The sequence below is a fragment of the Bos javanicus genome, chromosome 25 (genome assembly GCF_032452875.1).
Source record: "Bos javanicus breed banteng chromosome 25, ARS-OSU_banteng_1.0, whole genome shotgun sequence".
NCBI lineage: Eukaryota > Metazoa > Chordata > Mammalia > Artiodactyla > Bovidae > Bos > Bos javanicus.
In genome coordinates, this window is record NC_083892.1 from 5602628 (window position 1) to 5615954 (window position 13327).

The 13327-nt window shown below is 41.9% G+C and overlaps 1 protein-coding gene across 8 annotated transcripts in view; it reads left to right on the forward strand.

Annotated features, from left to right (window-relative positions):
* RBFOX1 (RNA binding fox-1 homolog 1) overlaps positions 1-13327 on the forward strand; it is a 2444696-nt gene that overhangs the window by 1396819 nt on the left and 1034550 nt on the right. The window lies entirely within an intron of this gene.

Genomic DNA, 13327 nt, shown 5'->3' on the forward strand with positions numbered 1-13327 from the left:
TATAGAATGGGAAATCAACAAGGATGCTCAGTCGTGTCTGACTCTATGCAACCCCATGGGCTGTAGTGCCCCAGGTTCCTCTCTCCATGGAATTCTCCAGGCAAGAATGCTGGAGTGGGTAGCCATTCCCTTCTTCAGGGGATCTTCCCGACCCAGGGATGGAACCCAGGGAACCCAGGACTCCTGCATTGCAGGTGGATTCTTTACTTTCTGAGCCACTAGAGAAGCCCAATCAACAAGTACCTACTGTGTAGCACAGGGAACTCTAATCAGTATTTGTAATAAACGAGATGGGAAAATAATCTGAAAAAGAATATATATGTGTCTGTGTGTATATGTGTGTGTGTGTAACTAAATCACATTGCTGTACATCTGAAACTAACACAGCCATGCAAATCAAATATACTCCAATATAAAAACAAACAAATACATTTAAGTCAGAGGATAATCTGTATTAGTCAGGATAGACTGGTTTGTGCTATAGTAACAAACATATCCTGACGTCTCAGCGGCTTATCCCTTGGAAGTTTCATTCTTGCCACACAAAGCCTGCTGCAGATACCTCTGCCCTCAAGGGAAATGCCAGAATTCAGAGTGTGTCTATTTTCAGCCATAGGTATGTCTTATGGTGTATATAAGACATATACTTATGTCTTCATCCCAGATGTCTCAGTGGTAAAGAATCCATCTGCCAATGCAGGAGATACTGCTTTGATTCCTGGGTCGGGAAGATCCCCTGGAAGAGGAAATGGCAACCCACTGCAGTATTCTTGCCTGGAGAATCCCGTGGACAAAGGAGCCTGGAGGGCTACAGTCCATGGGGTTCAAAGAGTCAGATACGGCTGAGTGACTGAGCACTAGCAGGAATGTCTTATATGGCTTTGCAGGGCTGTCATGACTGGGGAAAACAAGGCTTGGAGAGCCCATATCTCGTCTCTAAGTGTCAGCCCAGAGTTGTCACATGGCATTCCCACTTACTTTCTCTGGCCCAGAATGAACCACATGAGCCCAACCTGGCTGCAAGGGAACCTGGGAAATGTCTGATCCCGTATCATTTATCTCTGCCACAGGGCAGAATGATCCTCCTGAGGATAAGCTTTAGAAGTAGAAGATACCACATGTTCACGCAAATATTCTTTGTTAACATACTGCATGCCCTGTCCTGTGCACGCTTTATCTGCATTATTTCATTTAAACCCTACTGTTGGGGTGATTATTTTCCCCATGGAACTTCTCTTTTGTCTATTTGAAATTTCAAAACTTTTTATTTTGTATCAAGGTATAGCTGATTAACAGTGCTATTGTGATGATTTCATGACGACAGTGAAGGAGCTCAGCCATACATACACATGTATCTATTCCCCCAAACCCATCTCCCATCCAGGCTGCCACATCACCTCAAGTGCCCCAGGTGGCTTCTGAAGCACTAGCAGTGAATACCCTGGGATTCAAACCCAGGTCTTACTGAGAAGCCAAGCCTGGAACATCATCCAGCCAGCCCATCTATCTGCAGATTCTTGATAGAGAACTGAGCGACCGATTCATCCTGTAAGGCTGCCTATATCTGGAATTGTTATAGAAACTGGTCTTAGGCCCTCTGGCTTGAATTCTTTTCCCATTTCCGTACACATTTTTGACTCCTATCCACTGGTAAAATAGAATATGAAACATAAGGAAGCATTTTTTTTTAAGTCTTACTCTTCACATTTATTATATATGAAAATTGGGATGGATTAGATGTGGGTAATGGATTTTTTTTCACAAAAGGAAAAAAAGAAAGCTTTTTAAATTGTAACTTCCTCTACATGCATTTAAACACATTTTATTTAATGCATAAAATCATTTTTACTCTTACATAAGAGATGTTATTCAGAGAACTATCCTTCCTACAAAGTGCCTCAGCCTGTGTACGGCAGTGTCCACTATAAATGATATCACAGGGGTTCTGCAGCTGAGATCGTCCTGAATGTAGATACACTCTCTGGGGGCAGTTGTCAGGAAAAGTCTCTGGAAGGACTTTGGTGACACGTCCATCATTCACTTTGCGTTTGGTTCCTCATTGGAACTCCCACAATGTGGAAATAAACAGAGAGCCCAGCTGTTTTATTTCTCTGTCTTCCCAAACTCATTGCCCAAGCCTCCCGAGTGAGGGCTATAAACTTCATCTTGTGCAAAGTGATTAGTCTCTGAATGTAGCTTCTCTCTGTGCTGTGCTTGTGAGAGTGTGTGTATGTGAGTGTGTGAGTGTGCATCTGTGTGTGTTTGTCAATTGCGAATCAGCAGCTATGAGGTGTAAGAGTTGACTGGTCTCCAGAGCATACTGGCAAGCTGATAGAAAATTAGTTTGGGGTATTGATGATAAACAAGTTAATCTTCTTTAGGTAATCTTTCAAAAACAAAGCTTGCTTTATTTATTTATTAAGAGCATTTTTTTCCCTGTAGGGAATTATCCATGGCTGAAATAAAAAAAAATAAATAAAGTACTTAGAAGATATTCTTAGATTTGAGCCTCTAGCTTACAAGGATTTTAATAAATGTTATGTTACCCATGGCTTAAAACATGGGCTAATTCATGAGCAGTTTACTTTAAATAACATTACTCTTTAAGAAGAGATTTCATTTTGTTTTGTTGGAATTCTGCGATGTGGAGAAATAACGAGCATTCACATGCTTTTTAGTGTATGTAGAGGGAGAGCATCACCCATCCAACAGAGAAGGAAAATAGTGTACAGATCTGTTCATGGAAATACATTGACGAGAAAAGCTATCATACTTAACAACAACAAAAACTGGAGTGTTTTAAAATGCAGAATGATAGTGCCTAAAATAGTTTAACATTAAAGAGAAGAAAACCAACCTATTTGTTTTGAAAAAATGGTGTATAAATGAAAGACAGACAAGACCTTAAAAATCGTCATTCCAAAATTATAGTCACTAGATGCTAAGATAAAATGCATCCTTATGAAGACAGACCAGGCAGAAATTCATTGATTGGTTGGTTGGTTGCTGATGACCATAAATCTCCACTGTGAGCAAATTATAGTCTCAAAAGAAAGGGGTTGAACCCCAAAAGATGTATTCCAACCCCAAGTTATTTCACGTCTGCTTTTCTTGACTTCAGAAGGCCCATGGGCCAAAATGGACTTCCCTGGTGGCCCAGTGTTTAATAAGACTGCATATTCACACTGCAGGGAGCGCAGGTTCGATTCCTGGTCAAGGAGCTAAGATCCTGCCTGCCACACTGTTCAGCCGAAAATAGAAAGGAGGAGCGTGGGGCACAGAATGTACCGTCTTGAAGCCATCCTTTTCTTTCCGGTCACTTCACATTCCTCAGCCCCACCCACTTTGGACTCTGAAACACGATCCATGGAATTGGCAAGGTTGGGTTTGCCTCCTCACCTCCAGTTAAATCTGTCAACTCGGAATGCGGCTGGTTAGGGATGATCGTGAAGCAAAACGGTTTCGAACGTGTAGGGTGCAAACAAGCAGCAGCCCAGCCAGGGTCCGTTCCTTCTGTTATTCCTGTTACATCATGTTCGTTCTGACTGTTAACACGAAGATGTCACTTTGCTCTGATAGAGGCTGAGGGAAGTGAAGGGGACTGGGGAGTCTCCCAATCATGTCTTTTGTATCAAAAAGAGCCTGCTATTAGCCACGTGGGAGCTGCATGTCAGTCACACCAGAAGATGATTTCCTGTCCCTGTAAAGTGATGCCTGTGGTTCCCAGAGCCTCTGCATCTCTGGGTCCTGGGGGGGTGGGGAGAGAGGAGATGGATTAAAGCCATCATGAATGGGGCTGGATTAACATTTTTCTTTATTTTTGTGTTTATTTATATTTTTGATTGCCCTGAGTCTTCATTGCTGGGCAAGAACTTTCTCTAGTTGCGGAGCTCAGGCTTCCCACTGTGGTGGCTTCTTTTGTTGAGCACAGGCTGTATGGCACACGGGCTTCAGTCGTTGGCGCTCTCAGGATCTATATCATGGGCTCTGTAGTTGAGGTGCACGAGCTTAATTGCCCCGAGGCAGGTGGGATCTTCCTGGGGTCAATAGGGGGATCAAACCTGTGTCCCCTGTATTAGCAGTCAAATTCCTAACCCCTGGATCACCAAGGAAGTCCTGTGGCTGATTTTTTATTTATTTTTAATTGAAGGCTAATTGCTTTGCAATATTGATTTGATTTCCACCATACATCAACTTGAATTTGCCATAGGTGTACATATGTCTCCTCCCTCTTGAACCTCCCTCCCACCTTCCACCACTCTACATTGTTGCAGAGCCCCACTTTGAGTTCCCTGAGTCACACGGCAACTTCCCATTGGCTATCTATTGTAATAAGGGCAGTGTATATGCTTCCATGCTGCTCTCTCTATTCATCTCATCCGCTCCCTGTGTCTGATCTTTAAAGAAAGGTTACTTGGCCGTTACTGTGCCCTCTTCTCTCTTCCTTTCCACCTTCTCTTGTCCTCACATCCAAACTGATTGCTTTCAAGACCTATTAATTATACTTCCTTGGTATGTCTAGCATCCAAAGCCATTCTTTCTTTCTTGGCTTTCAACCAAGTTTGGGAAAACATTTTTTTTTTTAAATAAATACTGTGTAGCAGGCGTCATTATATGTATTATACACAACATTTCACATCATCTTTGTATCAACCCTGGGAAGTAAGATTGTATGTCCCCACTATCCAAGATGACCTAATTGCATACATGTGACATGACCGAGGCAGGCGGCATTATACTCCCACCCTTACCAGTGTGCCTATCCTCATTCCTGAAGCCTGTTTTGTCTTCCATGGCAAAGAGGACCATGCAGATGTGGTTACGCTGAGGACCTTGAGATGGGGAGATGATCCCGTGGGCCCAGTGGCATCAGAAGGATTCTTTAAAGAGCCGATAACCTTCTCCTGCTGTGCTCAGAAGGGAGCTGTAACATTGGGAAAACTGTCAGAGTGTTGTAGCTTTTCTGGCTTTGAGGAGGAGGGGATATGAGCCAAGGAATGCTGGCAGCCTCCCGAAGCTGGAAGAAAATTCTCCCCATCAGCCTGCAGAAAGAATGCAACCTGCCTGGAGGTGCTTTGATTTCAGTCCCATGAGATTCATGGCAGATTGCCACTATACAAAATTGTAAGATTGATTTATTTGGAATTAGGGCTTCTCCAGTGGTTCAGCGGTCAAGAATCTGCCTGCAATGCCAGAGTTGCAGAAAATACAGGTTTGATCCCTGGGTGGGGAAGATCCCCTGGAGTTGAGCATGGCAACCCATTCCAGAATTCCTGCCTGGAGAATCCCATGGCCGGAGGAGCTGGGTGGGCTACAGTCCATGGGGTCGCAAAGAGTCTAATATGTCTGAAGTGACTTAGCATGCGTGGATATTTGCAATTATTTTCAGCTACTGTTTTGGTGGTGACATATTATGGCAGCAACAGGAAAAATTAATGCAGTGATATACTGTTCAGGTCACCCCATGGCTCAATAGGTGTCTGAGCTATGGTTTGAATTCAAGTCTTTTTCACATGATAGAGTTGATGTAATTTTCACTAAACTTCCCCCATGGTTCAGTCCTCTTTTCTTCTTTACCTTCTTATCCTTGAAGCCATTGCTATCTGATAACTCTCCCTCGACTTCCTCACATTTCAACCTATTGTGCTCATCACTGGTACATTATTCTTCCTGCTGCTACTGCTGCTAAGTCGCTTCAGTCGTGTCCGACTCTGTGCGACCCCATAGACGGCAGCCCACCAGGCTCCCCCATCCCTAGGATTCTCCAGGCAAGAACACTGGAGTGGGTTGCCATTTCCTTCTCCAATGCATGAAAGTGAAAAGTGAAAGTGAAGTCACTCAGTCGTGTCTGACTCTTCGAGACCCCATGGACTGCAGCCTACCAGGCTCCTCCATCCATGGGATTTTCCAGGCAAGAGTACTGGAGTGGGGTGCCATTGCCTTCTCCGTTATTCTTCCTAAAACATTGCAATTCTTGATGACTTTCAATGACCCCAGTCACTCAGTCGTGCCTGACTTTTTGTGATCCCACGGACTGGAGCCTGCAGGCTACTTTGTCCATGGAACTCTCCCGGCAAGAATATTGGAGTGGAGTGCCATTCCCTTCCCCAGAGGATCTTCCTGACACAGGGACCAAACCCGGGTCTCCTGCATTGCAGGGATTCTTTACCATTTGAGCTACAGGGAAGACCTTTCCATGACCCCTGGGGCTCATAAAGGAAGCAGACAGGGACTTACCTGAGAGTCCAGTGGTTAAGACTCTGCCTTCCAATGTAGAGGGTGTCAGTTGGATCCCTGATTGGGGAGCTCAGATCCCACATGCCTCAGGGCCAAAAAACATAAAATAGCAACAATATCATAATAAATTAAATAAAGACTTTAAAAATGGCCCACATCCAAAAAAAAAAAAAAAAAGATTCTTTAGAACCAAAGGAAGCTACATGGTTTGACCTTCTGTATTTCTCTCCAGAATTATCTCTCACTTTAATCATGGATTCACCCATCCTCTAGCAAAACTGGAAAATGATTTCTCATCCATTCCCACCATATGATCCACTTTTGAACCCTGCCCCCCCCCTTTTTTTTCTTACTAATTCTTCTCTCTGGAATGTGTGCTGCCTGACAGCCAGTTGAAATGCCATCTTTCCTTAGAGTCAGAGTAATCTCTCTCTCCTCTGGTCCGTTAAAAGTCACCTCCAGCATCAGCATGGTCAGCATCATCGTGATAGGCATAATTATCAAGATTATCATCATAACCATCACCATCCACCAATTATTTAGTGATGACAATGTGCCTGGACACGATGCTTAAGTCCTTTTTGTGGATTATCTCACTTACTGCTCACCCACGTGCAGGGGACACCAACAGTTCTCTCGTTTTACAGAAGAGAAAACTGAGCCGACTTTGAAGGTTACCTTATGAAAAACTTAACTTCCTATTGTAATGTGAACCTGTGTCAACTACTGAGATCCTGAAATATTTGAAACAAATGTCCACCATAATTTGACTCCCAGACTCAAAGAAGAATTTACTCTTTTATATAAGATCATAATACAGCTACCATCTGTTGAGGTTGTTTTTTTTTTTTTTTTTTTTTGCCCCTATTAAATAATCCCCTTTTTGGCTGCTGTTATATCATAATGCTAATATTCTGTCCCTTGTACAAGTCTCCGATGTCTGTTAAATGAGAGCAGAGGCTGGGACGTGAATCAATTTTCTATCCTATTTATCTTGACAAAAAATTTAAGAGATTATCCACCTTTTGGAGTTGGCACAGCATAATTATGTAGATTATATGCACAATTCTCATCCAAATTCCATTACAGAGAGAAGAAGAGAGACCTAACCTCTCTCTTCGCATGAAAAATTTATTTTGGACACGAATGGGAAGAATACCTGTTCCAGGGCAATTCCAAAATATTTTTGTCACATCCCTAAAGTTGTTTCCATAGGCATTTTGTTCATCAGGAGCGTCTTTACTAAGCAAGTTGCATCAATTCATAGTCTCTACCGTCCCTTCCCTCTTCTCTACTGTGTTAGCTTTATGTTAATAATTGCTACTCTTTTCCCGTATAGTAGCAACATGGCCACCAGGAGCCACAGGGTGAATAATACCCTCCCAGTAGCTACACTGGTAACAGTTATAAAAATGAAGTTCCAGAGTTTCCTCTCATTGGACCGCTTTGGGGTGTGGTCTGCATCAATCCCTGGGATTGTACGCACTAATTGGACAGAGTTGGTCCATGTCTCTGCCTCTGGAACCCTGAGTACCATGGCAGGATGGGACAGAAGGCAGTCCTCGGAAGCAAGAATGAGGAATTGCTACCAAAAGTTGGGCTGCCTAGATCAACGCACAGGTGTCACTATAGGCAGAAGTATTTGGTGAAGAGAAAGATAAAAAATGACATCGAGGCATTCTGAAAGATGCGTCGGAAGATTTGGTAGTAAATCAGGCAGGCTGTGGGTGTGTGTGGAGAAGATGCTATAACTTTCAGATGACTGATATTTTGGAAAACGGTCATCTCTGTGGATTTTAATGTGTTTTATTAAAAAGAAAAAAAATTGAGTGGCATAATTGAATGTGTTTGGAAACTGTTGAATTGAATAAGTTTCCTTACTGTAAGATTGCTTAGACCCCTTAAGAAATCAACACACATATTATGAAACTCCAAGAATGGGATATGGAATGATATTCACTGTATAATTTTCTTGGAAACTCCTCTCTCTCTCTCTCTCTCTCTGTATGATGGAGACTACCCTCCCAAAAGATTGTCACTGTGTCCAGATTATAGCAAGTACTCAGTAAATACTCATCACGTGCTTTGGGAGCTGTGATTCGATAATTGTGAATCTCCTCTCTACATCTTGTAGCAAAGATAAATGACGTGTCTCTGATGTCTTCGTTGCAGTGCCCTATTGTATTTGTTTCTTTGTTTTCCCTGCTTGAAATCTAAGGGTGTTTCTGGGTGAACATCTCCATATGCCCATGGAGTTATGGGTGGAGATTGGTTATGTAAAAATGGCAACCAGTAGGCTATTCTTTAGACGATTATATCGCATAGGCTTTTCAAGAGATGTCCAGACACACTCTGATGTGATTTCTGACTCTGTGTGCATATAAACTGACGAAGACATTTACCTTGCTTGAGGCAATTGTTGTATCTAGAAAACTGAGAAAATTGAATTAAATTATAGGGCAAATACACTGGGGAACTCATTATTAAATAAAATTCTATTTTACCTATTTTCGTACCAAGGGGAATTATTTTGTAAAGTGAATACTATCTTCTCGTTCTCATGATAGATCATTTAAAGGTGAGATACACAATATCAGTGGGTACTTCTGTTATAGACATATGATGATCATTTAATTAAACAATTGATAGTTACAGTATGAATTTTTATCTCTGAGCTAAATGAAATAGCTTTGACTTTATCTTAGAGATTTTCTTTGGGAAGAGAAAGAAGTTTTAGGATGGCACCTCCTTTGTATTATACAATGAGTATTGTTTTATATTGAAACTGCGATTCACTTTCTTCTTAGTTAAAAAAAAATGCTTTTTCATCCTTTCTGAAATAAATATGATCTTTGAAATTAGATTTGATGTAAATCCAAACGTAATGAGATTCAATTTTTCATTGTAGCCGAATTAGATGGAGAACTTCAAATATTTATTTGAGGTTTAATTTGAGTAATTTAGGAAAACACTGAGCTTCCTCATTCATAAATGATAATTACTTCTCTTTATCAAATATTGTACTCTATTCCCTTCTGCTATCAGTGCATTCATGTTCAGATATGAACACTTTTATATCTCCAAGGGGATTCTTTTTTTCATGTAACTTCCTTGGGTTGCTTAACTTATAAAACCTTTAGAAATAGAGTTTGCTGTGCCTGTGTTTTGGAGTGTTTAGTTTTATAAGGGAAAAGAGGTGAGAAGTGGAATAGCATTTACATTGATTTTCTTTAAGGCTGTGCTCTACTGAGAAATAGTATTTTGTCTTACTAAAGCACATGTTTAAGAAATGGAGATTGCTGTCTTGCAAAACTCCCAAAATAAACTCCAGCAGCTTAAAATGCCTGTAGCCTCTAGTTGATTATTATTCTACACTAAATCAAAAGTGACTGCTTTTAAAAACTTCCATAAGAAAAAGCTTAGGCGTTTCACACTATGGCTTGGCCCGTGCAAGATTCTTCATTCCTTTCCTTTTAGAGTTTCCTCCAGGTAATGAAAACATATATATGTGCGTTCCATGAGGATGTTTAGGGGTTGACTAGAGTCATCAGGCTTCTACGCTGGTAGTGATAACATTGTAGTCACTACAGCAGAGGCTGCAATAACAGAGATCTTAGTTTTGCCACATTTGTGTCTTTGCCCACCAACTTTATTAATGACTCCTGACTTTGCTTATTGGACTTTCCAGAGAACTTCATAGTACGTATTCTACTGATCAGGAATCTTTTGAGTACAAGTGACAGAAACCCACTCAAAGTAGCTTAGGCATCAAAGGGAATGTATTGGTTCATATGAAAAGTATCGGGATGGTACTGACTTCAAGAACAGATGAATCCAGAATCTCAGCTTTTTCCAGAATCTAGTGTTTCGTGACTTGAATTTGTTTTTCCTCGTGTAGCCGCCAGACTCATTCACAGTGGAGTCAGTGGCTTACTCCTCAATCACTTGCTGTGATGGATGATTAGCATGTATTCAAGCACCAAACCAAGGTTACTTTCTCACTTGGGAGCTAAAGAAAGAGGGGTGACCCATCTACAATGGAGTTTGGGGTAATCCTTTGTGCAACAGACAATGTTGTCAACAGCAGACAGGGAATAGATACCAGGCAAACTACCACGACAGATGTCTATTAGAACACCCAACCTGGAAGGTGTCCCTATAGGCTGACTTTCAGCCTTTTCCGGGGGTGCTAGACTGACCCCAGATACTAGTAAATCAATTCTAATCAAGTGTGAAAGTTAACATGCTAGTTGCTCAGTTGTGTCTAATGCTCTGTAGCCCACCAGGCCTCTCTGACCATGGGATTCTCCAGGCAAGAATACTGGAATGGGTTGCCATTCCTTCTCCAGAGTCAAGTGTAGGATGCAACCCAAAGGCTAAAATTCGCTTTCTGTTTAAGAACCAACCAGAATCCATTGGTCCATGGTCCATATTCAATGACTCTGTCCTGATGGATCATGTTTCTCAGGAATGGAATTTGCTAGAATCGTCTCTTCTCACACAGAACACTGAGTGTGAATTTGGAGTGATTTCAGCTCTTCGGAGATTATAAAATATGCATTTCGTTACTTGTATATTAGGAGCTGGAAGCCAGAAATCCACTTATGTTTCTTCCAACTCCCTTAAAATTTTATTTTCCCTCTTGCTCCAATTTGACAATTGGCTCATATGAATATTATTAGGTTAAAAAAAAAACCCACAGTGTTAGGACCTAAACAAAGTTCGTGGGGGTAAACCGTGTGTGCACCTAACCCAGTTCATCTTCTCTGAGATTTACGAGAAAGTGGGAAAACCCTCATTCATCCTTAAGTGCAACTTTTTTTTTTCTTTTTTTGAGAACAGAATGAATGTTTCAGCTACATAAACTTGAGATGCTTAAGTAAGACTGTTCCTCTGAAGTCCTCTTGTGGCAGCCATAACCCAAATCAATTCAGTCAGCATCGCTCCCCTGGCTGGCCCCTGGCTTTCCCCATGTGCTCATACCATGGGCTCTTTCTTTTGTCTCTTCAAATTTTTGTTTGCTCTTCTGAAGTCATCATCATCAATTAATATTTGCCGAGGATCCGTAGGGTCTAACCTGCCACGTCTCCATCTGTTATTCACCAGTGCAGACGTGGTGGGCCCACCCCTTTTGGGTTTGAATCACATTATTATAAGCTATTTTCAGCATCCCTCACCTGCTGTCTTCCAAACATTCTCAAATCCCACACCTCGGTTCTGCCCTGTTGCTCTCTCCACAATTTCACTTTCCCAGCATTACACAGTGGTGAGAAAGGTATATTCCATAATCCAGTATTGAACTCCAGGTCTGCTACATTCTGGTTTATATGACCCTGGGGGACTTCAGGGACCTTTCTGACATATTTTCCCCCTTCATCCATAAAAGAGGCATCCTGAATATGTCTATATAGTATGGAGATTCTAGGGCATGGGAAGGATAGTTGTGAAAATTAAATGAGGTTAAAGGTTGAGAGAGTTGGACCATAAAGAAGGCTGAGCACTGAAGAATTGATGATTTTGAACTGTGGTACTGGAGAGGACTCTTGAGAATCCCTTGGACTGCAAGGAGATCAAACCAGTCAATCCTAAAGGAAATCAACCCTGAATATTCATTGGAAGGACTTTTGCTGAAGAGCCGACACATTGGAAAAGACCCTGATGCTGGGAAAGATTGAAGGTGGGAAGAGAAGGGGACAGAGGATGAGATGGTTGGATGGCATCACCGACTCAATGGACGTGAGTTTGAGCAAACTCCGGAAGTTGGTGATGGACAGCGAAGCCTGGCGTGCTGCAGTCCATGGGATCACAAAGAATTAGGCACAGCTGAGCAACTGAACTGACTGACTTTTTGAAGTATAGTTGATTTACAGGGTTTTGCTCATTTCTGCTGTACAGCAAAGTAATTCTTATTATGGGGTTTCCCAGGTGGTGCTAGTGGTAAAGAATCTGCCTGCCAATACAAGAGACACAGGTTCAATCCCTGGGTCCGGAAGATCCTCTGGAGAAGGAAATGGCAACCCACTCCAGTAGCCTTGCCTGGGAAATTCCATGGGCAGTGAAGTCTGGAAGGCTACAGTGCATGGGGTCACAAAAGAGCTGGACAGAGCTGAGCTGTCTATATGTATATATATATGTGTGTGTGTGTATTTACAAGCATATATATATATACACACACACACACACACACACACACACATATTTTATATTGTTCTTCATTATGATTTTTAAAAGGATTTTTTAAAGGTGATTTTTTAAATTTATTTTTAATTTTAATTTTGGCCACATCCTGAAGCAGGTGGGATCTTAGTTCCCTGACCAGAGATTGAGCCCTCACCCACTTCCTTGGAAGGCAGAGTCTTAACCACTGCACTTCCAGGGAAGTCCCCTTCATTATGATTTATCTCAGAATATTGAATATAGTTCCCTGTGCTATACAGTAGGACCTTATTTTTTTATTCAGTCTATAAATATAATAGTTTTCATAGGCTAATTTCAAACTCCCAGTCTATCCCTCCCCCAACCCCCTTCTTCTTCTTTCAAACTTGCTGTGCGGAACAGCAACTAAAGTAAGATTCTCCGTAATGATCATGGTATGTAAGTATTTTTCTCTATGCGAAGGCAAAAGCTTCAGAGAGTCAAGACAGTGCTGCCCGTCTTTGCAGGAGAAGCCTGGTTTTAAAAAGCCAAGCCATTTGGCAGTATTAACCGAGTTGATTTCAGCACATTCCATAATGTGCCGATAGCCCGTACATGCTGACTGGTCAGGCGCTTGGGTAATAAACACCAAGCGAGCGATATGTCATAACAGACAAATGGGCTCTTTAAACTTACAATAGGAAAAAGTGTTTTCATTGGCAAGGAGACTTATCTGTCAATCAGCCCCTGCCCCACTCTAATTATGGGCATGGCACTGAGTTGATGTCAGGGAGATAAAAGGAGCCATCAGACCTGGCCCTTGCTCTGAAGGCGTTTACAACCATGTTGGGAAAATGAGGCATAAAGAGATGAACGGATGGTAGAGGAAGACCCATCATGGTTCTGTATAAGTGCCAAATGAGGGGCCCAGGCTCTGAGTATAGTTATTCTGCTA